Genomic DNA, 27382 nt, shown 5'->3' on the forward strand with positions numbered 1-27382 from the left:
GAAATTTTGCTGTCAGATTTGTCTTGGTTTCTTAAAACTGTAATACAAAAGGAAGTATTTCAGTAATACATAATTATTGAAATATATGATATATATAAAACTTTTATCAACCAATATACTTATTATAATTAAAATTAAGATATTCTTATCATCAAAGTTAAGGTTACAAATGGGTCAAAGAAGCATGATTAGTTTAATAGAAGATACAGAAATGGATATATTCTGGATTTAGATTATAAAGCAGATATTTTAACATAAATTATTCAGCACAATAGTCCAAATATATGTGTGTTTTGCAGGTAAAATAGCATAAAAGTAAACTGACACTACCATGACAAGTAAACACAATTTTGTTGGGTGATTTTGAAGGACAATATTTACAGATATTGTATGTTTATTTTAAGCTGTCAAACCATTTTTGTTTTTGAATAACATCTTAGGCAGATACCTAATACTGAAAAGAGATAAAATTTAAAATGGCTTGGTTTGAAATGGGATGGATGGTTCAGAGATACAGCTGCTTAAAAACCACCCTGTTCTCTGGGATCTAAGGAGCAGACTTAAAAAACCACCTAATAGAGGAGTGGCCAAGATGGTGGAGTAGAAAGACCCTGAGCTCACCTCCTCCCACAAGCACACCAAAGTTACAAACATTTACAGAGCAACTGTTGATAAGAATGACCTGAAGACTATCAGAAAAGATCTTCTATAACTAAAGATATAAAGACAGAACCACAACAAGATGGGTAGGAGGGGTGGAGACATGGTATAGTCCAGACCCATATCCTGAGGTTGGTGATCCATGAATGAGAGAATGGTTACAATTGTAGAGGTCCTCCAAGGAGCAAGGGGTCCAAGCCCCACATTGGGCTCCCCAGCCCAGGGGTCCTGCACTGGGAAGATGAGCCCCCAGAACATTTGGCTTTGAAGGCCAGTGGGGTCTTACTTTTACGAGGGCCAGAGGCCTGAGGAAAATAAAGACTCCACTCTCAAAGGACAGACACAAAATGTCACACGCTCTGGGAACCAAGGCAGAAGCAGTAATTTCATTGGAGCCCTGGTCAGACCTACTTGCTGATCTTGGAGAGCCTCCCATAGAGGCAGGAGGCAATTAGGACTCACCCTGGGAATGTAGACACTGGCAGCAGCTATTTTGGGGAACTCATTCTATCACAAGGTACTGGGAAGTGCAATTTTGGATCCTCACTCTAGCTCATTAGTGATGAAACCTGGCTCTGCCCACCAACCGGTTGGCACCAATCCTGAGATGCCCCAGGCCAAGCAGCTTGCTGGGCAGGTACACAGCCTCACCCACCAGCAGGTCAGCTCCTCTAGGACCCTCTGAGTCCCCATCCACCTGAGGACCTGGCCCCACCAACCAGAGGGCCGAGGATCTGACCTTACCCACCAGTGGTCAAGCATCAGTACTAGGACCCCTGAACTCCACAACCAGAGACCCCTGGACCTGGCTCTGCCCACCAGCAGGTGGACACCAGCCCCAGGACTACCGCAGAACTGTAGCCAGCCATGTCAAAACCTGGCCCAACCACCAGCAGTCTGGTACACCACTCTGGGAGGCCCTGGGTCCTGGCACCACCCACCAGCATGCCCACACCAGGTCTGGACACCCCTGATCCCACAGCCAGCCATGTCAGGAACTGGCCAGCCCACCATCAGGCTGACACCAGCCCTAGGAATCTTGGTTCTGCAGCCAGTCACCCCAGGACCCAGCATCATCCACCGGTGAGCCAGCACTAGCTCCAGAGTCCCCTGGGACTCCACAGCCAGTTCCTAGTGACCGAGCCCTGCCCACCAGTGGGCTGGCATCAGGGTTGAGACTCCCCTGGCTGTGCAGCCAGTGTACCAGGATGCGGTCCTACCTACCTGTGGCCGGTAGCCTGTGCACAAGGCTGGACCTGGCAACCAACTGGACTTGGTGTTGGTGTAGCCACACCTACCAGGGTGCCCACAGTAAAAGGCCCACATGGCCCACAACAAAAAGGCCCACATGGCCCAAATAGAGCACACCCCTAGAGCATATAGATCTGGTGGCCAGAGGAGAGTGCAGTGCTGAACCCCTTAAGATGTCTCCTACATAAAGCTACTTTACCAAGATCAGGAAAGGTATTCAACCTACCAACCGAGCAGAAATAAAAACAGCAAATTAGGCAAAATGAGGCAACAGAGAAATATGTTCCAAATGAAGGTATAAGATAAAACCCCAGAAGAACTAACTAAAATGGAGATCCACAATGTGCCTGATAAAGAGTCCCAGGTCATGGTCATAAAGATGCTCAAAGAACTCAGGAGAAGAATGGGTGAGCACAGTGAGAAGTTTAACAAAGAGAAAAAATAAAGAAGAACCAGAGTTGAAGAGTACAATAACTGAAATAAATACACTAGAGGAAAATCTTTTTAAAAAGTCCCTTTACATTCACATCAGTAAGAATAAAACACCTATGAATAAATCTAACTAAGGAGGTAAAAGACCTATATTTAGAGAACTATAAGACATTGATGGAACAAGTTGAAGATGACACAAACAGATTGGAAAGATATACCATGTTCATGGATTGGAAGAATTGTTAAAATGACAGTACTGCACAAGGCAATCCTCAGGTTCAATCTATTAAAATACCAATGGCATTTTTAATAGAACTAGAACAAATAATTCTAAAATGTGTGTGGAAACACAAAAGACTCCTAATAGCCAAAACAATCTTAAGAAAGAAGAACAAAGCTGGAGGTATCACACTCCCTGGTTTCAAACTATAATACAAAGCTACAGTAATCGAAACAGTATGGTACTAGCACAAAAACAGACATGTAGATTAATGGAACAGAATAGAGAGCCCAGAAATAAACCCACACACCTATGGTCAGTTAATCTACAACAAAGGAGGGAAGAATATACAATGGAGAAAAGACAGTGTCTTTAACAAATAGTGACTAGACACCAAATGGGAAACTAGACAGCTGCATGTAAAACAGTGAAATTAGAATATTACCTCACACCATATACAATTTAAAGTTTTATACAAAAAGAAAGGTTTTTATTTTTAATATTAATGTCCTAAAGAATTAGTCTAACACAGTACATAATTTTGTGATAAAATAGGAATTCTTTGATCTAATTAAAAAATTAGATTCAACAATTGCTTCTACAGTGTCCCAAAAGATGATTCAAATTATGATTTTACAATTTGGAAATGGGAAACTGGGTATCACTCTGGGAAAGCTTTTTCACATTTGGACAATTTTAATGTTAGAAAGACTTTTGTGATAAGGACTATTTGTTTCAATGAGATATTACAAAGAGTTAGCCAACTGTAGTATATTTTCGCCTAAAAATATTTTTCTCACTCATCTAAATGCTCCTTATCCTGCTTCAAGTCTTAAATTCGTGAATATTCACAAAGATCCTTGTATGAGATATATGCAACCATTTTAATTGTGGAAGGGACTCACTGACAGCTATAAACTTGAAGACAATCAAAGACAATGATCAGAATCAACTTCGTATATAATTTATCCTTGCCTGGGAATATATGTTTTGCATTTGAGGTTTCAGACCTGGCATTGTTTAGTTTGGAGATACTGCTCTCAAGTGACTTTTTGGTGATTTTACTGAACTTGGAACCATGTGGTAATATGCAGGTGATATAAGGTTTGCTTGAATAGCTATTGTAAATTACCTGAGCTTTTTGTGCATTTAAGACCTATGATTTAATATTGAAAAAGTTACCTGAGATTGGCTGCTTATTTTTAAACACATGAAGTCCATGTACTTCCATCTCAGTAATACTTTCTAAAATTTCTTTGAAACGCATTTATTTTATTTTTCTGCCATTAATTAATCCATTGAACTAAACCTAACATGTGCCTAATATGTGCTAGGCAGTATTCTTGGAATTGGGAATACAGGATTGAATAAAATTAAAATCCTCCCTGTCCACCTGCCCCATTTTTTCAGATCTTACCTTCCCGCTGGGGACAGACAATAAAATAACATAACGTAACATAACATAATGTAACATAACATAACATAACATAACATAATTTAATATAAGGTAGTTGTCAGTGAAGGCATCTCAGAGGAGTGTGACAATCGAACTGAGATGTGAATGATGTAAAAGAGTTATTGCAGATAAGGGGAAGTGGCGAGTGCAAGGATTCGAAGGTCTTCTGTATTGTTTGAATAGTTTATAAGAATGAATTTGTAATTACTTGCATAGCAATAGCAGAAAAATCTATGCATCTTTTTGAAAAGCTATACATTATAATGTCCAGACAAAGGATGCTGAAAGTAGATAAAAGGCAAAAGGTTTTAGGTGTGCAATATGGAAGTATAGAAATGTTTAAAGTGAAATGAAATATGTTTTTCTTTCTTCAATTAGTAATATTCCAATTAGTAATAGAATTTAATCTCACTAATTTTAATCCTTAGCCAAATAGAACTTAGTATTGACAGTTTGTTGCATGCACTATCTGGATTTTAAAAACAAACATCAAGTATATTATTGTATGTATTGCCCATTAATACAAAAGCAAATAAAAGTAAAAACACCTCTTAGAACATATTGGCAGATACTTGTCTTGAGCAATATGACCCAAATGTAGGATAATGACATTAAGAAAGGTGATAAATTAGTAAGGTCAAGTAGATACCTATCAAATCAATGTCTGACTAGAGTCATATAAATATGTGTGTAAAAACTGCTTAAGTTTATATAACTTTAAGACCATATGATAGGCATATACATAGAATATCAACTATTGCACAGGAAAGTTATTTTCCCAAAGGACTATTTATTTTTTAAGAAAGATTCAACATAGATTTCCTTGAAATATCAGTTCATTTAGGTCACTGAGGTCACTTAGGACAGATTTTTGATTTACAAAATTCAGTGCCAGAATTTTCAGGCTTACACTTGTTGCATAAGGTGAAGCAAAATTATATGAGACTAGACATGTTGTGTGTATAATATTGTTCTATTGGAATCTAACTGTGGCATGGTTAAGTGTAACTTACGGGATACTGGCTGTGGAACCCAAACATTAATATGCAGGGGAAGAATTCTATATTGTACTAATATGGACAATGCAATTTTTAAAAAAGGATATGTATCTCTATTTGTATATAAAGTTATGAATAAATGAAAAGAATAAAATGAATCATTAAATCATTCTTTCTTGATAAATATAGTGCCTCTACTATGTACAATTCATCTGTTTAAATTATGTAGAAAAATGTTGATCCTCCTTGTACCAATCTGCTTGTTTTTAGGAATATAAGTACCCAAACCTCCTTCTCTGCCTCCCTGCATCTGTCTTCGATATACACAGCTCCCTTTGAAATCAGTGGGATATGAGGGAGTGCAGTGGGAGATGAAAATCTGTGAATTCAGCAGCCATTTCTCAGGTGGAAGATTGGGGGAGCTGCCATCTTAATGATGCTTCTCAGTGGGAGACCCAGTTTGATGAGGCTAAATAGGCCTGAAAGAATCGACTTCATGATATAAGGAAACAGGGAATCAGAGAGCCTTGCCGCTTCCAGAAGGAATCTTGAAATACCGAGTGGTATAGACTCCCTTTCAAATCAAATTAATTGAATCTGTGTAATTTCTTTTTCCCTTCTTAAGAACTCCCACTTTTTTTTTTTTGGTAAACCATCACCCACTATCTGTTATTTCTTTATTCATTCCTTGAGTTACTTCATCTTTTGATACTGTCAATAACTACCAGCCTCTTAGTTACTGTTTTATTATATTTACGAGCCCAATGCCTAGGTGCTCACATATATCTCCCACTGAATTCAATTCAGTTCTTTAAACTGTGTTTGGTGATTTTCTCACCTTAGTAATTACACATCATGATTAGAATAGCGTTTGTTATGTGAGGGTTTTCTTTAAACCTGACTGAGGGTTTTCCTTAAAAAGTCCTAGGAACAAACATAAACTTCTAAATTATAAGAGATGCAACTTTATTAGAATGATTATCTATTTTTTCCTGGATATTGCTTGCAATCCTACATGGTCTGAACATTACCTGTTACCCCACAGAGTCAGAAGAAATACATTCTCTCTTCATAACATCTTAACCATTGGTACGTTATATTGTTGTGATACCTGTGTTATATACATAATATGTATTATATGAAAGCACAGACTAAGAAATAACAGTTAACAAAAAGCCCCCTATAAACACTAGATCCATTGAGTAAATGTTATACATTTTGGACAAATAAAACAATCTCTTTATATATATATATATATATATATATATATACTGGAGCAAGGAGTAGGCGCTCAATACTGTGAAGTGAATTAAGAAATGAATTGGTCATTTGGTTGGAATTCTATTGGTGTTGTGTGAGACAATACCAAAAGGTAGGGCAGGAAGAGTTTTGGACACATTTAGTAATCCTGCCTAAAACCAGCTTTCTCCTTCTAGATGGGGCCTTACTCAAACCCCAGCAGCCAATTGTAATGCTTATCATAATCATAACGTTAAAGATTTTCAAAGCAGACATTTCCCTCAGCTGTCCTTAGGAGCCTGTTTTTAAGTGATTAAAATTCAATGCTGTCAAGAAGTTGTTACATTATGTCAACTTAAATTTGTCTTGCAAGTTAAGCCATTTCCTGCTGTAGCCCTGAAGAACAGCTGGTCACCATCTTCTTTATGATCATCCTCCTTAAGCTTGAAGATAACAATAAAACCATCCAATTCTCTTTGGTCTTTTTTAGCAGAAGTTATCGCAACTTATATATTTTTCATAGATTCTTATTTTTTCTAATGACATAAATTTATTCTCAGGGCCACTAAGCTTTCTGATATTCCTGGGAGATTAGTAGATGGCAGCCTTTCCATTGCAGACAGAAACTTGCCAAAATGATTTCAAATTATGCCTGCCTATCTTTTAATACACTACCAATGACATAATGTTCCCTAAACAACACAAATATAATTGACATCTGTAATTAACATTAGGTCACACTTTTCTCTCCTACATTAAAAATGTCATCTTTGAAACATTATTTCACTGGTTATGTTTGTGCCAATATAGATGTATCCCAGATATATTAGCAGTGAACCATGCAGCAGGGAAAGCTTAAATCTCCAAATGCCCTTCACACACCGACTATTTTTAAAATCCTTTGAAGCACGATGTGAATCACTGCCTATAATATGGAAGGTTTATTATATTTATTACAGAACATAGTAGGTCTGTGTCTTCGCCATGCCAATCACGTGAAGAAAAGTGAATAGTTGGGCCAGTTATCTGCATGTGTTAAAACTGATGCCCCGCCGCCAGTTTCTCTATGATTCTTTGATGGTTTGTAGTTAGAATCTGTGTAGAGTTAGGTTGCTTATCAAATGAATCTGGTACATTTGATCAGTGTAATTATGTAATTTTGAAAATATAGGGCCTCAGGCTTCAATTCTTTTTTCAATTATACATTTCTTCAATTAGACGTTTAGCTTTCAAAAACTGTAAAGTTTCCTGATGATTATCCAAAATATTCTCTCTGCTTTGCCTAGAGAGCTTGAGTAAGTTTGTCCAATTTATTAGAGTCAAAATTCCCTCAAATCAGAAGGAAGCAAATATGATATCTGTCATATTAAGGCCAGATAAACTCAGTTCTTAATCTGTTTACCAGGGTTCATCTACTAAATTTATCATTATATCCCAAATCAGTGCTACACCAATATTACTTCTGAATAAAGCAAGCAGTTTACCAAATGGGATGTAGACTAAAATCCCATATTTGTTTTAACAAAAAGTGTTAAACATGCATAAGAGAAGTCTGGAAGAACATCCCCAATATAATTAAAGTGATTATCATCTCTGAGTGTTGGGATCATGGGTTATCTTTATTTTCTTCTTTTTGTTTGCATGCTTTTCTAAGTTTTCTACAGTGAACATGTATTATGTATATAATAAAAAAACCCTAGTTTTAAACATTTTAAAGGCTAAATCAGCTAAAAATACATGTTTAAACCTAGAATAATGATTCAAGTGTGGTCTAAAAATTTCAGGGTGTTTGAGTTAGAGACTATCCATATTAAATAGGCAGGGACCTTGTTTCAAGCATTGTTTCTTCAAAGTCTAGCATGCTGTGAGTACTTAAATATTGATACATTACCCTAAAACAAGTATTAAATATGTTAGCTAGAGAAATTCAGTGACGTTGTGAACCATTCTCCCCCCACACACACCCCGCCCCCTGCCCCTGTAAGCAAAATACATCCTACTTTACATCATCGTAGTTGGATAATGGACATTAAGAATTGCCAACTAGGGGAAAAAAGGAAAAAGGGAGATTTCAAGTCCCATGAGAATATTCTGGGGCATTAGTTTCTACAAATAAACATTGAGTTATGTCAGGAATGTTACGCAGCCATAATGCTGTCTATCCTGTATTCCCGGCTTTGTAGCTAGAAGCACCAGTTCAATGCTCTGAAAATTCACAGTTGTGAAAAATTTTCTTCTCAAAACAACTTAATTGGAGTTACTTCTAAATTTCCTTTGGGTAGAGAAATATGAAGGAAGTATGTTAATATAGAGCATTGCAAACACTAAGATTACGCTTGAGCTCATGATGTACTAGGTGGAATGCTTCACTGAAATTAAAGAATCTAATCACAGTTTTTTTTCTTCATTCTTCATTAAGCTGAAACTTTGATGACTTTGCTCCTTGGTTTTTATGTGGCAAAGAGAACTTTGGGTAGAGTCTTTAAAAATGTTTTTAAACAGTGATATGCTGGAAAAACATAGAAGAGAGTAAGATGGTCAGTGTTCTAAATATGATTCTTATTTATTCTTTCATTCCTATAGGGACAGTATAATGTAGTGGCCAAGAGCATACACTGTAGAGACAAACCACTTGGCTTCATATTCCAGCTCTAACATTGGCTAAATGTGTGACCATGAAGTTGTTTCACTCCTCCAATCCTCAGTTTCTTTATCTATAAACTAATGAATAATAATAGTTAATAATAACTGTTCATGCTTATGTAATCATTAAATAAGACAAAATATGTGAAGAGCTTAGCACAATGCCTAACATGTAGAAAGTACTCTGCAAATGTTAGATATAATAAATTCAGCAGATATTTATGAAGTGTCTGTGATGTGCTGGGAAGTATATTAAAATCCAGGAAAACAATTACGAGCATTAAAAGATGGTATCTAGACTCACAGAGTTTTAAATCTTATAAGGGAGAGGAAGAAGTAAGCAATTGTGAATCATTGAGATCAGGGTGATTCAGGGTGCTGTGAAGGTATATAGAAGGGGCACCTGCACCAGTCTAAGAAAGCTTTATGCAGGTGGTGCTATCTATATTGAGACCAGATTAGAATGAATAGGAGTGAACTAGGTGAAGAAATGTGAGAAACATATTCTAGGTAGAGGAACCAGCAAGCAAAAATCCCCTTTTCAGTCAGGATTTCTCTTGCAGGTAACCCAGCTCAGACAGGCTAACAATAATAGTAGTTTATTAGCTCATGTAAGTTAAATTCCAGAGGTTGGGAGGTTTTCAGATGAACTTTATCAGGATTCTAAGTTAATTTCCTTCTAATTTGTTGTCTCTGCTTTGATTTTTGTCCTGATTTTGGATTTAATCATGATAGCAAAATGCCCATATCAGTGTAGGCCTCACACCAAAATAGAAAAGAAAGCTTTTTTCCCCTCTAGTCATCAAACAAAACACCGGGGATTCATTATGATTGACCAACTTAGGTCATGTGCTCATCCCTGAACAAATAACTGGGACATGGGGTCACATTGAATGGTTTGGCCATTCAGAATATTCTTCAGGAGTTAAGATCAATAGCACCCAGAAATCGAGCTGCTCCTTGGTAGAGGGAAGGAAGAATAGATACTGGGGAGGAAACCAATAGTACCCACTAGAGGCTAAAGGATGAGAGAGAGCTCGTTATGCTCAAGGAGCTGAAGTAAGTTCAAATAGCATCTGAGGAGGCTGGAGATGGGGAATAGCAAATTTGGAATTAGAGAAATAAACAAATACCAGATGACGCGAGGCTTTGAAAAATAATCTCAGGGAACTTGGACTTCTTCCTGACGCAGTGAGAAAAGAAGTGGTTTTTTTTGTTTGTTTTGTGTTTTAGCAGGGGAGTAAACAATCGTGCTTGTGAAATCTAGTATGGAAAATGAATCAAAGAAAATTGGAACTGGAGGTTGAGAGACAATAAATATAGGAGACTCTTAATTCAAGTTTAAAATTATGATGACTTAAATGGGTGATGGGGATATAGAAAAGTGAATGTGAAAACTTGTTTCAGGAATAGAATTAGGAGGACTTGGTAATTAATTGGTTTGGTGGGATTGAGGGAGAGAGAGGAGTTAAGGATAATGTCCATGTTCTTGGCTCAGGAAATTAGGTGTCCACGCCATTCGCTGAGATTGGAATATAAGAAGGAGAAAAAAGATTTGGAGGTTAAGATAATGCAGTCCCTGTGGAACATCTAAATAGAAATATCAATACAGGTGTAGAGCACAGGAGAGCTAAAAGGTCTTGAGATACTGTGAACATCATGGGGATGATGAGATAATCTAGAGAACACATAGAGGAAGAGAACAAAAAGCCCGAGATGGAAATTAGGGTATATGAGACTGAGAAAGAGAGCCCACAAAGGTGACTTGGAAAAGATGGCCAAAGAGGGAACAGAAAAAACCCAGTGAACCAACAGGAGAGTATTTCAAAATGGGCAATGGTTAATTGTCTAAAGCAAGAGAGATGAGAGTAGCTCCAGAGGAGTGGTGTAGATGGAAGCCGGATTGCAGTGGATTGAGGCACTGAAGTAAGTAGAGATGTGGATATAGACAGCTCTTAATTGGGCCATGAAAGAGTAACTGACAAGCAGTTGAGGGATCTGTTATTATTAATTTTCTTTAAGATAAAAGGATCTTGAATATTTAAGTATCATTAGGAGGATTTGTATATGAGGATTTATATAACTAACATGTATAACTAACAGTTTGTCTAACTTTTATATAACTAACATATATAACTGACATTTATATAACTAACAGCACTTACAGTACCAGTCACTGTTCTCAGTATTTTATATATAGTAACCCTTTCTCATCTTCATAACAACCCTATGAGGTAAGTGCTATTATTATTCACAATAGATGAGGAAACTAAGGCACAGGGGTCAAGTATCTTGCCCAACGTCATGAGCTAATAAGTTGTAGGGCTGGAATGAAACTGACAGAAGCCTGGCCCTGTAGTCTGTGCTCTTAACTGCTGTTCAGTACTGCTGTCCCTGGGCTAGGTTGCCTTTACTTCACTCTACTGGATCAAATAAATAGTAACAGTAAAATGTATAGCAGCGAAAGGACATACATTCTTTTTTTTAATTGGAATATAGTTGATTTAAGATGTGTTAGTTTCTGCTGTACAGCAAATTGAATCAGTTATATATATACATATAACCACTCTTTTTTAGATTCTTCTCCCATATAGGTCATTACAGAGTATTGAGAAGAGTTCCCTGTGCTATACAGTAGGTCCTTATTAGTTACCTATTTTAGGACATGTATTCTTGATGAAACAGAAGGGGATGAGGTTCAGCTGCAAGGGACAGAAAACCTGGGATAATTTTGGGCACAGATTATTTTTTTGTCAGTTTATTTTTCTGTCATCCAAAAATCTGGGTAAGTAGTATGGCACTGATGTGATACCGTTTTGTGAGGAATCTGATTGCTTTCCATATTGTTGCTTCATTGTGCATGGCTAAGATCCTCAAAGTGGAACTCTATCCCTGTGCTAGTGAGTATGTAGCCACCAGCCATGTGTATTATTAAGCACCTGAAATGTACACCAGACAAAATGCAAAATACCTCATTAATAATTTTTATAATAAATTACATATTAAAGTTATGATAATGCGAACATTGGATTAACTGGGATGTATTATTAAGAGTAATTTCACTTGTTTCTTTTTCTTTTTAAATGTGGCTAGTAGAAAATTTAGTTACTTTTATAGCTTGCATCTGTGGCTTGCATTATATTTCTATTGGACATTGCTGCCCTGGACTTTACATCTATGTTCCATACAGCAGTATGAAGGGGGAGGGAGAAGGTTACATCCACTTCTTTTAAGTATGCTTCCCATACTTAAGCATACTTTAAGTATGCTTTCATTCCATGACCACATTTAACTGAAGTTACAGATGAAAATTATAATCTTGATTCTGGGTAGTCAAAAGCCCAGCTACAGTTTTTCAATTATGTTAGTTCAGAAGAAGGGTGAAATAGATATTGGGGGACAATTAACAGACTCTGACACAGCTCCAAAGCACAGATAGCAGAATTAACTTTAGTCTCAGGTGACAGGAGACACATTGCCTCCTTTGAGCAGAAGAACAAGATGGATGGCATTACAACTATTTTTGCAAGTTTGGTGTTAAGAAGTTGAGAGAATTTTTATCTGGTGGCTTCTGCTTTTTTTTCTGTGCAGAGGAAATGATGTCATTCGTTGCAAATATGGATCAGATTGAGTCAAATTTAAGAAGAGTGATGGAGCTAAAAAGTGCCATTTTGAGAGTCAGATTGAGATTGGAGACCATGAATTTATATTGAAACCAATCTGCATGGGTGTGCAATTTTTTGCTAGCATTGCCCAACAGCCCAGGTGTACATAAGAGAAAAGCTGGAAGTTAATGTTATTCAAAACTGAGGTTTTATTGGGAAGATGCCAAGGAAGACAAATGGGATGAGCAAGTTGAGGATGTTAACATGAGAGCAGTTGAAGGGATGGAAAGTGGAGTCTGAGCTGAAGAGGGGAGTATGGGAAGACTAATAGCTGCTCATAGATCAGGATGAAGTACAGGGGTGGGGAGAATGGAGGTCCTGAAGAATAGGTGCAGTCGCTTAGTGAGAGGGCTGAAAGGGGAGGACATTGTGGTCAGTAATTGGATGGTGTTTAATTTCAGATTTCCAGAGATAGAATAGGTCTTGGTGATGACAAGCCTGCAGTGGGCTGTGAGAACGAGTGGCTGAATTAAAGTGGAAGAGATCATTTGAGGTGAAGAGGTTGAGAAACTGAGGGGTTAGGGATTTAGTGGGGGGAATGTGGTTCCTTAGATCTCAGCCTATTCTAGTTTCAATAACTGTAAAATAAGAGATTCATATCAGATCATTGTTAGGAGACAGTTCTCCGTGAGGCTGTCTTGTTTCTGCAGAGTTTGCAAGCCAAGACACTAACGATTTTTGCTGTGGATTATCATTTCAAGGATGCTTTTAGAGCAAAGTCTTACAAGATAGAGATAGTGTCTCCCTCTGGAGTAAAGAGCAGGTATGCACAAGATAGAGATAGTGACTCCCTCTGGAGTAAAGAGCAGGTATGCTTGCTATTCATTATAAAAGATTAGGGTACCCAAGTTCAGGGCTCCTCTTCCGTAACACAACACACCCCATATGCAGGTGTTACTTGGTCCTTTTCATGTTGCCCTTGGGAATTAGGGCTTGGGGAACAGCACAAACTGCTGATAATTTGGCTAGTGTTATTGCTGTGAGATATAAAGTTCTTTGTCTCTGACCCAGGGTTTTTGTGTCTTCCACTAGCATTCATAAAACTGTGGCAGGTTAATTTTTTAGCTTATATCTAGATTAAAATCTCAGACCTTCACGATTCCTTTCAATTGTTTCTAAATTTCACCAGGCTGTAACATATTCTATGAGCCTTCTTTCTCTGTTAGGGTGTTTTGGGGTTTTTTTTGCCTCCTTTCCTTTATTGTTTATTCTGCTCTCCTGAAAACCAGAGCCACATTTTCTTTTTTCTATTTGCTTCCCACCCCTCAGTTTGACAATATCCTCTTTAATACTTGTAGATCCTTTGCTTTGTGAATTATTGTTAAAAATGGAATATTCCATTGTTTATTATTTCAGCCCCATGTTTGATTGTTCTAGGTTATTTTTTCCCAACTATAATTGATATGAAAATGCTTGCTAAATATTTGACTACCCTAGCAGTTCCAAAGCTTCACCATAATCAGGTGCAAGCTTTTGTATCCTGTATGTTAACCATCAGGTGAATAAAATCAGTTGAATGTGTAAATTCTTTAAATAACAGCAAATGGAGCAAATTGAATTTCAAAGTGGAAAAAAAGGTGAACCTGAGAAGCAGTGGTAAGAAGGTCATCAGCAAAATTAGCAAAGAAGTCTGGCAAAGTTACAGTTAGGCAACCAGTAATACTCTATTGATCAGACTTTCTCAATCAGTGAAGCTGTGCCTAGATTATTGATGCAAAGGTATTAAGCAAAATTTTACTTCAGCTAACTTGTTGGCTCAGATGTCAACTGAAAGTCATTTCCCCAGTCAATCAAATATACAATAAATCTGAGCAGATTTAGCTCTTAAACATTCTTGTGTCCTCTCTGCTTTCCAATCATACAATTACCTTTGAAAGGGTTACAATTAAATTAATACATAAAGTAACACAGGAATGCACTGCATTTCTACAAAGAAAACAGAAAAGCATATTTCTAGGGTAAAAAGACAGATATGTAATATTATTTTTCTCTATTGAAGATAATGTAATTGAAACTATTTGAAATGATATGTGTTTACCCCTGTTTAGTTCACAGTTTTGGTAGTCTCAATTCCCAGCATCCAACTGTGTATTTCATAACACCCACTGTGATATGTGCTACATCTAAAAATTGGAGTTAAAGACAAATTGTTGACAAGAATAGCAAACAAAAAAAGTGCTGATAAGGCAAATTTTCCTTTTTCCTTTCCCTTTCTTTTTTTCGGGGTGGGTGGGGCAGACATTTGGTAGACTGCTGATTGATCATTCTGGAAAAATACATTTCCCCTTCTTCAGGGTGCCTGTTTGGTTGGAGACATAACCTTCTTTTCTTTTGTTTCACTCATGTCTGAGTCTACATCTCTTCACTATTTCTAATATCATCTGGCTTCAGATAATATTGATGTCTTTATAATATTAGTTGCTTTATAATGTTAACCCTTCTACCATACATTTCTAATTTTGTAATTTTGCATAATTATTTAGTGCCAACCCCCATCACCACCCTATAGTGGTGTCTCTGTCTCTCTCTTCTAGCCAACGCCTATGCCCATCCCTTTCTTCAGTGCTAAGGAGGCATTTTCATCATGTAGATGAAAAACCAAGACTAAGGTTTTTCTTAAAAAAAGTAATAGCTAGTAGTTTTGGTGTCCACGTAAGGCACTGCCCAAACCCCCAGAATGATTTTGCATTTTGCCTAATTGGCTTTGATTACCTCTTAAGGAAATCAAGTCAGCTAAAATCACAAAAATCCATTTTTACTATTGAGTATGGCTCTTTGACTTTTCAAGATAAATAAATATGTAATAAGGAAAGCATTTAACTCAAGTTGAAAAACAATTCTTTTCAGTGCTTCATTAAAATAAAAATATGCTTGCAAGATCAATGGGGTGGTTTTTCTGTTTCTCATTGTAAATAAGAACTGGTCGAGAATCAGAAAAGAGAAAAGCAGGTGCCCTAACCAACTATTGTCAAGTGCTTTCTTCCACCAAAGATGAACTGTATCTAAATTTGCAAGATGAACCTTCTTTGTGTAAATTCTTAATGAGCCTTTCAGGAAGAACGTTTATTTCCATAAATTAAAAATAGGGTTAGCTACAATATGACCCAGCAATCCCACTCTTAGGCATATTTCTGTAGAAAACCATTATTCGAAAGGATGCATGCACCCTGATGTTCATTACAGCACTATTTATAATAGCCAGGACATGGAAGCAACCTAAATGTCCATCAACAGAGGAATGGATAAAGAAGATGTGGTATATATATACAATGGAATATTACTTAGCCATAAAAAGGAATGAAATAGTGACATTTGCAGAGTCGTGGATGGACCTAGAGATTGTCATACAAAGTGAAGTAAGTCAAAGAGAAAAACAAATATCGTATAATATTGCTTATATGTGGAATCTGGAAAAATGGTACAGATGAACTTATTTGCAAAGCAGAAACAAAGTCACAGATAGAAAACAAACTTACGGTTACCAAGGGGGGAAGAGGGGGTGAGATGAATTGGGAGATTGGGATTGACATATATACTCTACTATGTATAAAATAGATAACTAATGAGAACTTACTGTATAGCACAGGGAACTCTACGCAATGCTCTGTGGTGACCTAAATGGGAAGGAAATCTAAAAAAAGAGTGCATATATGTATACGTATAACTGATTCCCTTTTCTGTACAGCAGGAACTAGTACAACATTGTAAAGCAACTATACTCCAATAAAAATTAATAAAAAAAATAGGATGTCATGCTCCAAGCTGGTGCTGGTTTTATATCTTACAGCATCTAAAGCTCAGGCTGTCTTCGGTCATACACTGGAACGGAAAGCTGTCGCCCATGAGTGCAGAGAGGCTGATAAGATACTGTCATATCATGCTTTATTTAATACTGTTCACATTTTCCTTTACAACCAAGGCAATATGAAGAAAGCTGGTTAGGGACTGTATTAGTTTCTAGTTGTAACAAAGTACCACAAACTGGGTGTCTTAAAACAACATATTTATTCTCTTGTAGTCTGGAGGCTAGAACTCTGAAAACAAGGTGCCAGCAGGGCTATGCTCCTTCTGAGACTCTGGGTAGAATCCTTCTTTGCCTCTGCTTGGCTTCTGGTGGTGACTACCGATCCTTGGAATTGCTTGTCTTACAGCTACCTCACTCTAATTTCTGCCTGTTGTTACAAGGCCCTCTCCATGTTTGTCTCTGTCTTCACATGGCATTTTCCTTTTCTTATAAAGACACCTGTTGTATTGTATTAGGACCTACCCTAATGACCACACTTTAAATTGATTACATCTACAAAGACCGTGTTTCCAAATATGGTCACATTCACAGGCATCTGGGGTTAGGGCTTTTTAGGGAACACAATTCAACCTATAACAGGGATGTAGGTGATAAAGGGTTGAATCCTAAGAACTAAGTATGCAAATTTATAATTTTAAAATTGTCCTCAAGTTAAAAAAAATTCTATTGCTCAGCAATCATACAATTTTAGCCAGAAATATAATGGGCTTTTCTACTTGTATTGCTGACACCAATGCAAACTTCCTATATTTTTAATCTGTTGTTTTTCATTTATTAGACTAATTCTTTGAAAAATAGATTTTGGGGCTCCAAGCTTCCTCTTTTGAAAGCCATTTGCTTTAGAACCATCCCTTTAATAGGTCTCTTTTGTACAACATACTTATTTTTCTATACCATCTGTTTAAATGTCCTGTATCTTTACAGAATTTATATTTAATATACTCAGTAACTGTGTTTTAGAGGAAACTGTAGTATCTTATATATTAAGAATCTCAAAATACTAAAATTTTGACCTCCTGTTTATGAAACACTTAAATGATTTATTAATTTTTCACATTTCAGCCAAGGTTGAAGGAATGTGGTATTTGCTTACACTAAGAAATTTTTAGCACAGTGATAATTCTATTTGGTCTCTTTGATTTTTGTTTTAATACTAATTTTATTTTGTTTTTAGAAATTGACCTCATTTTCGTGATTGAGGACAGAGTAAAAATAATCTCAGAAGATAGTTTATAATAAATAAGAATATAAATCAATAGCATGTATGAGAATTTATGGCTTCTCTTTCCCTGAAACTTGACCTTGTGAGATAAATACTCTATAGCAGTTATACTAAATCCAATGTAAAAGTGAATAAAAGAATTATCATACAAGTATCTACATGCATCAACAAGTTAAATTTTTTTTCTTCTGTAATTTTCTGAGGTGGTTTTTATTTTTTAATTAATTAATTTTTTAAAGCTTAATATGGTAGGTTTTATTTTCACTATTCTCTTTTTTTTGACATCTTTATTGGAGTATAATTGCTTTACAATGGTGTGTTAGTTTCTGCTTTATAACAAAGTGAATCAGCTATACATATAGATATACCCCCATTTCTCCTCCCTCTTGCGTCTCCCTCCCACCCTCCCTATCCCACCCCTCTAGGTGGTCACAAAGCACCGAGCTGATCTCCCTGTGCTATGCGGCTGCTTCCCACTAGCTATCTGTTTTACATTTGGTAGTGTGTATATGTCTATGCCACTCTCTCACTTCATCCCAGCTTACCCTTCCCCCTCCCCGTGTCTGAGGTTGTTTTTTTTTTTTTTTTTTGCGGTACGCGGGCTTCTCACTGTTGTGGCCTCTCCCGTTGTGGAGCACAGGCTCCGGACATGCAGGCTCAGCGGCCATGGCTCACGGGTCCAGCCGCTCCGCGGCATGTGGGATCTTCCCGGACCGGGGCACGAACCCGTGACCCCTGCATCGGCAGGCGGACTCTCAACCACTGTGCCACCAGGGAAGCCCCTGAGGTTGTTTTTAAACTGAGTCGACTGGATATTTTAGCTCTTTGTGGTCCTGTTGAGAATGATCAATTTGAGTTTGAGCAGCAAATAAATACATGTGCTTTTATTACAATGAAATATTTCAATTTAAAAGTCTTCATAAAACAGCACTGCAAATTTTGGAGTAATTTAAAAAAATTTCCACCCACTTCCTAACTTCAAATTTAATTGAAACACCATAAATATGAGCATATGTTTATATGCAGTCTTTTTTATTGTACTTAATGTAAAAAGTAGATATCACCTTAAGCATACGAAATGTGGTAAGAAAAATCCAGTTGTATCTGTTTGTGATTAACCATAACGCTTCCATATGTGGCATCTCTCTTCGGATTCAAGCTGTCTACAGTAACTTGATCAGGGGTATAATTACACCCCACTTGAATCAAGAAAGTCAAATAATGTCAAAAACAATCATTTTACTTGTAGATGTTTTGAGAATTAAAAGCTGGAAAAATGCAGATAGCATGATGTTAACATCTCACTGAATCAAGCTGATCTTCTAGCAGAACCTGAAAAAATGGAAGGGTTGCAAATTATATGATAAAATTATGCTACAGGGAAATACAGAGAAGCTTATGCTTATATTTATATGTGTATATATGCGTGTGTATATATATGTATTTGTTGGCTTTTAGTTAGTGTCTAAACCATCCTAAATTTTCTTAAAATATTGACTGTCATTGGCACTACATCTTCTGATATACTTTGTCTTTGTCAACTTTTACTTCATAACCCTCGGAGTTGATAAAATAATGGCATTAACCCAAGTAATATCAAAATAAAATCATTAATTTCTATAAGAGTTCTTAATAGTCATATAATCCTAGCCATCACATTTTAAAACAAATAATCCAAGAAATAGAAAACTCAGATAATTTACCAAGGTCATGCCACTAGTTTTTGGCAAAACCAAGAACAGAATATCTAACCTCTAGGACAGAAGTAATTTTTAATATATTTCTACAGCTTTTGAAAGTCAGACAGTCATCCCAGAAAGAGAACCAGGATGCTGGAAACTGCAGTGGTAGATTGGTCTACACTGTAGGATTAAGCTGGAAGAGAAGCCAAATCAGGACCAAGATTGAGTTGAATAGAGGTACTACCAGAAACCCCAAGTTAATGCACCAGGAAGGATTTAAGTCAAAGTCAGCTTAGTTCCACTTGGCTGAAGTGGAACCAAGGAGTGAGGTAAGCATGGGTCATAGAATTCACAGGGCAGATTGAAAAAAATTCAAGATTATGATGCTTCTGCCTAGACTTGCTTCCTTATAATGTGAATGCTTTACGTCCCTTGAATATGTGCCAGTTTCAAATTGCCATCTGACATACACTGTGATCTCTTCAGCCAGATCTGCTACTATTTTATAGCCGTATCTATACTGCTATAGCTATCTAGGGTGTATGTAACTGATAACCTCTGTGGAATTCCTTAAACTAAGAATTAGGGAAACTTCTCATAGTACAAGTACAAATTTTTTTACGCACATTGCATAACGCATTGTAAGCATATGCTGTTTCACATTTTCCTAAATTAGGTTCTACTCAACCTCTATGAAATAAATAGAAGAATAATGTATTTTTTTAACCTATACATTTAAATAATTCTTACACTTTACACGTAGAACATTAAATTTCATTTCCTATCAAAACAAAGGACAAAAAGTGTATCTTGCATATTTCCATATAATGATCAGCAACAAAAAATTAAATTTTAACAATTTTAATTAAACAGTTTAGTTTTGTATACTTACATATAATAAATTTTGTTAAAATCTAATAATTTTGGTCTTTCTTGTTAGCCACAAATTACAGGCCATTTTGGCTGTATCTAGTCTCTGTCTGTCTGTTTCTCTCTCTGTCTGTTTCTCTCCCTTTCTGTCTTTCTTGAGTGCCCAGGATTAGCTAGAATTTCAGAAATAAAGAATCCAGTTTTGGATACTTGACAGAAAATGTCTTCCTAGCAATTTTTACCAGGTTAAACTTGGGACAGTTTATAACTGAGTGCTGTTTGAGCAGGTTGTTCATGGATGAACCTAGTTGTAAGTTGATTCCTCAGCTGTAGAGGTCCTGCCCCATTATTTGACATTCTTGATTCAAGCAGTATGTAATTATAGGCCTAATCAAGTTTCAATAGTCAGCCTTAATAAGAATCAGAAGCTTGAATTTCATTGTCAACCATCATTTGGTTTCATAAGAAATGGAGTGCTCAGAATGATGTGGCCATTTTGTCCATCTCCTGTTAGGAGTGGGTTTACTGATTCTATATCAGCTGAGATCTCCATTGTACTCCCTCTTTACAATAGTCATAGGTAAAATGTAGAGGAACGAAGTTTGTCTTGTTAAAAGACTACAGAGATCAAATGATTTTGGAGGAGCTGTAAACATTTACTTTCAGATACTTCCCCAGCCCAACTGGCTAATGCCTACATTTGCTGTTATGATCTAAATACAGCTGGGGCAGAGTGATGCCAGAGTTCTCGGAGTTATTTACATGTATTTCAGTATGAATGGGTTTATCCTTTTATCCCTGAGATGAGTTTTAATAGTGGATTTGGAAAAGAAGTAGGAAGGGGAGGCCAAGGACAAGATAATTTTGCCTTCAGCCAGCTTAGGTTACAGTCATGTTTTTCAAGAAAAATTCTATGATGCACTCTGTGTACCCAAATATGTGAGCTCTTCTTATTGGACATATCGTAAGGATAACAATTTAGCTGAGCATTTACCTCTAGGGATAAAAATATAAGCATGTCCACGGAAGGAAGATCTGCTGGCAGAAATCACCATTTGTCACAAATATTTACCGACCCCCTGCCTGTGCACACAGCACAGTATCTGGTATTCCAGAGTTGAAGAGACTTAAGGTTTGTTAATCTTTCTAAAATTATTTGTCTGTTGTGATAACACTACTTTTTGAAAGGTGATTGTGTTTTCACCTTTTTGCCGTTAACATTCGAAATAATTTCCTTGATGGGAAAAATCCTACTATTCTAATTTGGATTTTTTTTCCTCCCAAATTTAAAGCTCTCCATCATTATAAAATTTTATGAGAATATTATCTTTCGTACCACGAAACATGAGAATAAAGTTGTGGGTGTACTGCTGTTTATGGTGTCAGAATCATGTTTTGCATAGTACAAAATTTTAGCAATTGTAATGTTATAAACAAGAGATTTATCAACTGCTGTAAACCTTCCATTCTTATTTGATAGACTTGACTAGTGCTTAAAATTACAGAATTAGGACAGAATTAGGAGCCAGACTATATGGTTCAAATCCCTGCTCTGTCATTTATTAGTAATATGACCTTGGACAAGTTATTTAATCTTTTAGTCCCTCAATTTTTTCATCTGTAAAATGAGAATGATAGTAACAATACATCAATCATAGGGCTGCTTTGAGGATTAAATGTTAACCTTTGTAAGACACTTAGAACAGTGCCTGGCACGTTGAAAGTACTCACATACGTTGTTTGTTAAATAAACTTGAAGATATTCAGTAGTCCAAATTATATTCATTATCTTTTCATATTTTTTCTATTAATTTATAGCATGCCAACTCTGTAACATTTAACCTTCAAAATAATACTGAATGTAACAAATGCTTGGAAACTTAATGTTTAACTTAAGTAATTTGAGAATTTAAAAAATGAGCAGTCAGCCATATTGCTACCATTAAAAAATTAGACCCCCAATTTGAGAGTTGCCATTTAGAAGTTCCTATACCACCATGCTTAGAAATGGATGAATGTGATTCCTTTGGAGGACATATTCCACTGTCATTTTTAAAATGACACCCAACTGGAACACCAGGCTGGCTTTGTATGAGATACTGACCAGTTCACCTGTTTGTCTGGAGGCTTAGTGATTTTTTATAAAATGACACATGGAATATATAGTGGTTGAATTGATATTGCTGCTATTAAAATTAGTGTGGTGTAGCTTTTCAACACTTCTAATGCAGTAGTATCATAAAAGAGAATAAACTCTGAAGATGGTCTCCTTGCTTTGTAACTCAAAAATGTTCACAGGTTCTTGTTTAAATATCAGCTTTTGATCTGTGTCAAGGAACTTTGTTACTCAACAGAGTTTTTCAGTACCTCTCCAGTCTGAATGTCAACTACAAGGCAAACATAGAGGGACACATTCAGTGCTTTCTGAATCGAATAGGAATTGTGGATACACCTTAATTTTATTACATTTACTAACATTTAAATTTCTGCCTTATCACATCACACCCAACATTAAAGCTATCTCTCACATAATGCTTGCTTCAAATTGTTTTATATGGCCATGGTGAATCTCAAAAGTATAGGTAAAACAAATGCCCAATTAATTTATTAGAAAATTTTGTGTAATCCAAAGGCAAAACCACAAACTTTCGATGGGCTACTTCTTGAAGATCCCAGTTTCACCATGATTCGTTGCATGTCCAATGGAGAATGACTTGATTAACTGCTGAGCTTCCATCTGTAAAATGAACATGGTGTAACCTAATATCTTCAGGCTGCATAGTTATCAAATAGAAACAACTATCTGATCAATTCTGTGTCACATTACATGTCTTAAGGATGACCTTGGTTCCTTAAGAAGTTCTAGATCTCTGTGTTTACATGGGGAATGGACAGAATTATTTAGGCAGCATTCATAAACCTAATGGCTTCTACCTAAGTCAAAAATTGAAGAACACTGGTGATACGGAAGGGTAATTAAAGGCCCATGTTCAAGGGGAGAAATGTTGCAGTCACATGAGAAGCAGAAGAAAGGAAGATAAGGCATATAGCAGGATGTTCCTTTGGGATCAGCTTGATTCCAGTAATGTTTATCAATGCTCTGAATGAGGGGAGAGAAAGCATCCTTATTAGATTTTCCGATAACCCAGTTAGGGAGGAAAAAAGAGGAAATTAATTCAAGGGGACTTTGACGAATAAGAAATGGCCTGTCAACACAAGTTCAGAAAAGGGCAAGTACAAAACAAGTATTAGGCTGAGACTATCACTAATCTGATAAAAGATGGGAATGGCCAGAATGAGTGGCCAAAAGTAGACCTGGAGCCCTTACCAAGGTGAATAAGAGTCAGTAATGTAGTACCACCATTGTGAAATATGTGCTTATTGAATATTAGAGCATATGCAATAGTAATGACAGACATTATCTAATAGAGGAAAAATATACCCAATCAGGAAAGGTTAAAGAAGATAAAATAACCCCAAGAGAGAGGTTTTGCCATCTAATATCTGTACACTACTGGGTTATTCCATTTTTGCATAGGCTATGCCATAGAAATCAAGAAATTGTGCTGTTAATACCAAAGACTTTCTATACATACTTATCCACAAGTGGAACTGATTTGGAAACAATGGTAGTACCCACACCACCATCACTATGAGTGGTTATTAACCAGTTTTCAAAATGGCTGGCCTTTTAACTGAAGGTGACCCATGGTTTTTTCCTCTTTGTATGTGGATGCATACAAATTTCCATATTTAGTCAGATCTTTAGTCCAATTCAATATTCAGACTCTAACCATGTCCCCAAGAATATCCCACTGAACAACTGCCGTCTATGATACACTCTTCAAACACTAAATGTGCTTTTTAATATCTCCTAATTTTCTGTCACAATCCTTTATTGACTTATTAGCTGTGAATTTAACCAAAACTATGTGCAGACTATCTGTATTTTTAGTGTGTACTATTGTTTGCCATAACAGGTTCCATTTACTTAGCACTTGATGTGTCAAGGTATTACTTTTCTTATATTTGTCCTGTACTTACTGTTAAAAAAAATCTAAGTTCTGGCTGTTAGATTCTGGTAATTGATAAGCAAGTCTATTCTCTTTTTTCAAATATTTCTAACAAACATTTTGGCATTTCTTCTTCTAGATGTCAGAAACCTGTTTTTTTTTTTTTTTTTTTTTTCTGTTGATCTTCTCAGACCCCAACATGTTGGTTATTTTATCTCATTTCCTAAAGCTTCTTGGGGTATGGTAACTGTTGACTCAAATAGCTTTTTTCTTCTTGGGCTTGCTTCCATTCAGAAATTACACCAAACAGAACAGGTGAAGTGATGTGATGGCACAATGCATTTAATTCATTATATACACTGAAACATCCCAGTTAGTGAATATATCACAGGCTTGTAGTACCCAAGAAGTACAATATTGCACACAGTACAGTCTCTTTTATCTGTAATCCAATACCATTACTGTGTGATTTCATCCTTTGCTCATTCTATAAACCCTTTCCTAATTTCTTCCGAGATTACCTTCAACGAGGAGCTAGTTTTCATTTGAACACATCTTACCCCACCTTTGACTTCTCTTTTCCTCACTTGCACGTGTTTTTTCCTCACTGTTATATCGTTAATATAAGAACTGAGGTACATGGCTGTTTACCAAGAGTGGGGTGCTCACAGCTGACCTCTCAATTGCAAGTACTCTACTAATCCCTTTTAATAAACTCTATTCTTATTTGCTTTCACTTTTGCAGTTTCAAGAATGTACACGTTATTGTCTCCTTCTGACCATGTCTGTTCTCCACATTGTCTTAAAAATCTTTATGCAGTTCCGAGATACAATGACCTAATGAATTCCATTTCTAGTAACTAATTCTAATATACCTATCTTCTTCAGTAAAATATACTATGTAATGTTCACCACCCCTCCCAACATTTCTTTTTAAATTTCCTAAGTTTAAAATGAAGCATATATTATAGCACATTTTCCTTTTTTTGATTAATATTGCATGCAGTATTCCTGGATATACCATTGTTACCTGCGTGCTATAATATATTTTAGGGCACAAACTTTTTTTTTTTTTTTTTGCATCTATCTAGTTCTATTGAAGATTCGCTTAACATTTTGTATTTAATTTCCATTATTTTTATAAAAATAAAGTCTAACGTTTTTCCATAGCAGAAAATTTGGGCTCTTTTTTTTTTTAGCAAAAAGCTTACAGTGACTTCAAAATCCTTTTACTGGGGCTAGCTGAGAGATCAGAACCAATTTTCCTGGAAGTATTTTGAATTAATATTTTCCTCGGTACACTCATCCCATTTCAAGTCATCTGCCTATTTTGTTTCAGCTCTCTGTTTATCCATCTATCCATACATCTTTTTGTCCTTCATTTATTGCCTGCTTCAGGCACTCAGTAACAAAATATGGCATTCTTGTCTTCATGGAGTTTGTAATCCAATGGAAAAGAGTTATTCAAATTCTGAAGCACTTCTACTTTTTCTCCAATGGATTGGTATTTTACTACTCAGAAAAGCTTAGGGTTAAATGCAGACTTAGATTATGTACTATGTTATTTAGATCGTGTATTTTAAAAGTCAAATATAGTTGAAAGTACTTTATCTATAAAAATAGTCATGTATCCATAATCGCTGTGCCTAATTTCTAAACTAGTAATTTATCCATGATAAAGTGTTCTTTCAATTTTATAGTGATTCCATTTTCTAGAATAGGAGCATTGAGCAGAAACCTAACTTCCTTCCCTCCCTCCCTCCCTCCCTCCCTCCCTTCCTTCCTCCTTCCCTCCCATTACCCTCCTTCTTTCCCTTTCTTCCTCTCTCTCTCTCATAAACTCTTTTATTTATATAGCCCACAAGTTTCAAGCACATGCTTATCACTGAATTTTAAATATGTATTTTTTAAGTGCAGAAACTTTTGTAATATCTAAATTAATCAAATGCAGTTACTTCTCATTTATGTATAGTTATTTATCCATTCCCATTCCCTACCCAGAACCCTCTCACAGATTTTACAGTGTGATTTTTCTTCACAGAAATCGTGTAGTTTTCCCCAAGGGATCAGTTGTCTTTAACTGATCACTGTTCTTTCCTCTGTTGGAGACAATGGAACTCACTGGCATGCAACTTCCATAGAACACAGTTCTTGTACAAAGAATCATATTGATAAGTATTGAGTCCTCTGGCCCCTTGGCTCTTTGTACTTCAGGTTATATAATTTGGACAAAAATGCAAAATTTTTCTCTGAGATCCTTTATAGCTGTTGTATGGAGGATCTTTGTCCCCCTGTAATTTATATGCATTATTTGTCAATTGGATCCAGAGCAAGATTCAGCAACCTTATGAAAGTGGCATCTCCATTTTTTTCTCTCTTTCTTTCTCTTTCTCCCTCTCCCTCTCTCTCACTCTCTCTCTCTCTCTCTCTCATACACACACACACACACACACACACACACACACACACAAAGCCCTGCAAGAACAATGGTGACAGTAATGAAACCAATAGCAATTGTGGTTTTTGGATGTTTTGGGGAAGATGTTCCTGAATCTCTGGTTTCCAGCATATCAGAAGTACACAGTCACAGATAAATATAGATATACGTAGGATCTGCCTTCTCTTACTCCCAGTGCCAAGCTCCTTAATAAATTTAAATGATATTTAATGAGATTATCCCTTGAGCCTATATCAATAAATATCCTAGTTACCCTTTCATATTTAATAAAGATTGGTAGAATTAGATGGGCAGGTTGGGAGAAGGGAGCATTAGAAAAAGAGAGGAAAAATCTCTTAAAATGATAGAGGGTAGGTGTCTTTCAAATTTCCCACTCCAACACCAAATTTGAGAAGTAATTATCCAAACTATATTAACATGAAGAAAGAGTGCATCTATCTCCGCTTAATTACATAGATACTACTTTATCTCAAAGAGCAATTTCACAGTGAGAAATTTCCTTATCTTGGCTATGAAATGCTCCCCTAGACACATTTTATCCATTCAACAGCCAAGCACAAATGACTAAAGCAGTCCATATTTCTACATAAGATGGATTTCTGAGAATTCTAGGACTCCTTGGTAAGGAAGCCGAGGGTTCTAGATAACAAGAAGGCCAAATGTAGAATGGTGAGTAACTATACTTGTCAGCCCAGAGGGTCTGATCCTAGCAGTCATGTCTGCACAACAAAGACAACCCAGAGAATGCTTGGAGATACTGAATATAGT

This window comes from Orcinus orca, chromosome 7 (genome assembly GCF_937001465.1).
Source record: "Orcinus orca chromosome 7, mOrcOrc1.1, whole genome shotgun sequence".
Classification (NCBI taxonomy): domain Eukaryota; kingdom Metazoa; phylum Chordata; class Mammalia; order Artiodactyla; family Delphinidae; genus Orcinus; species Orcinus orca.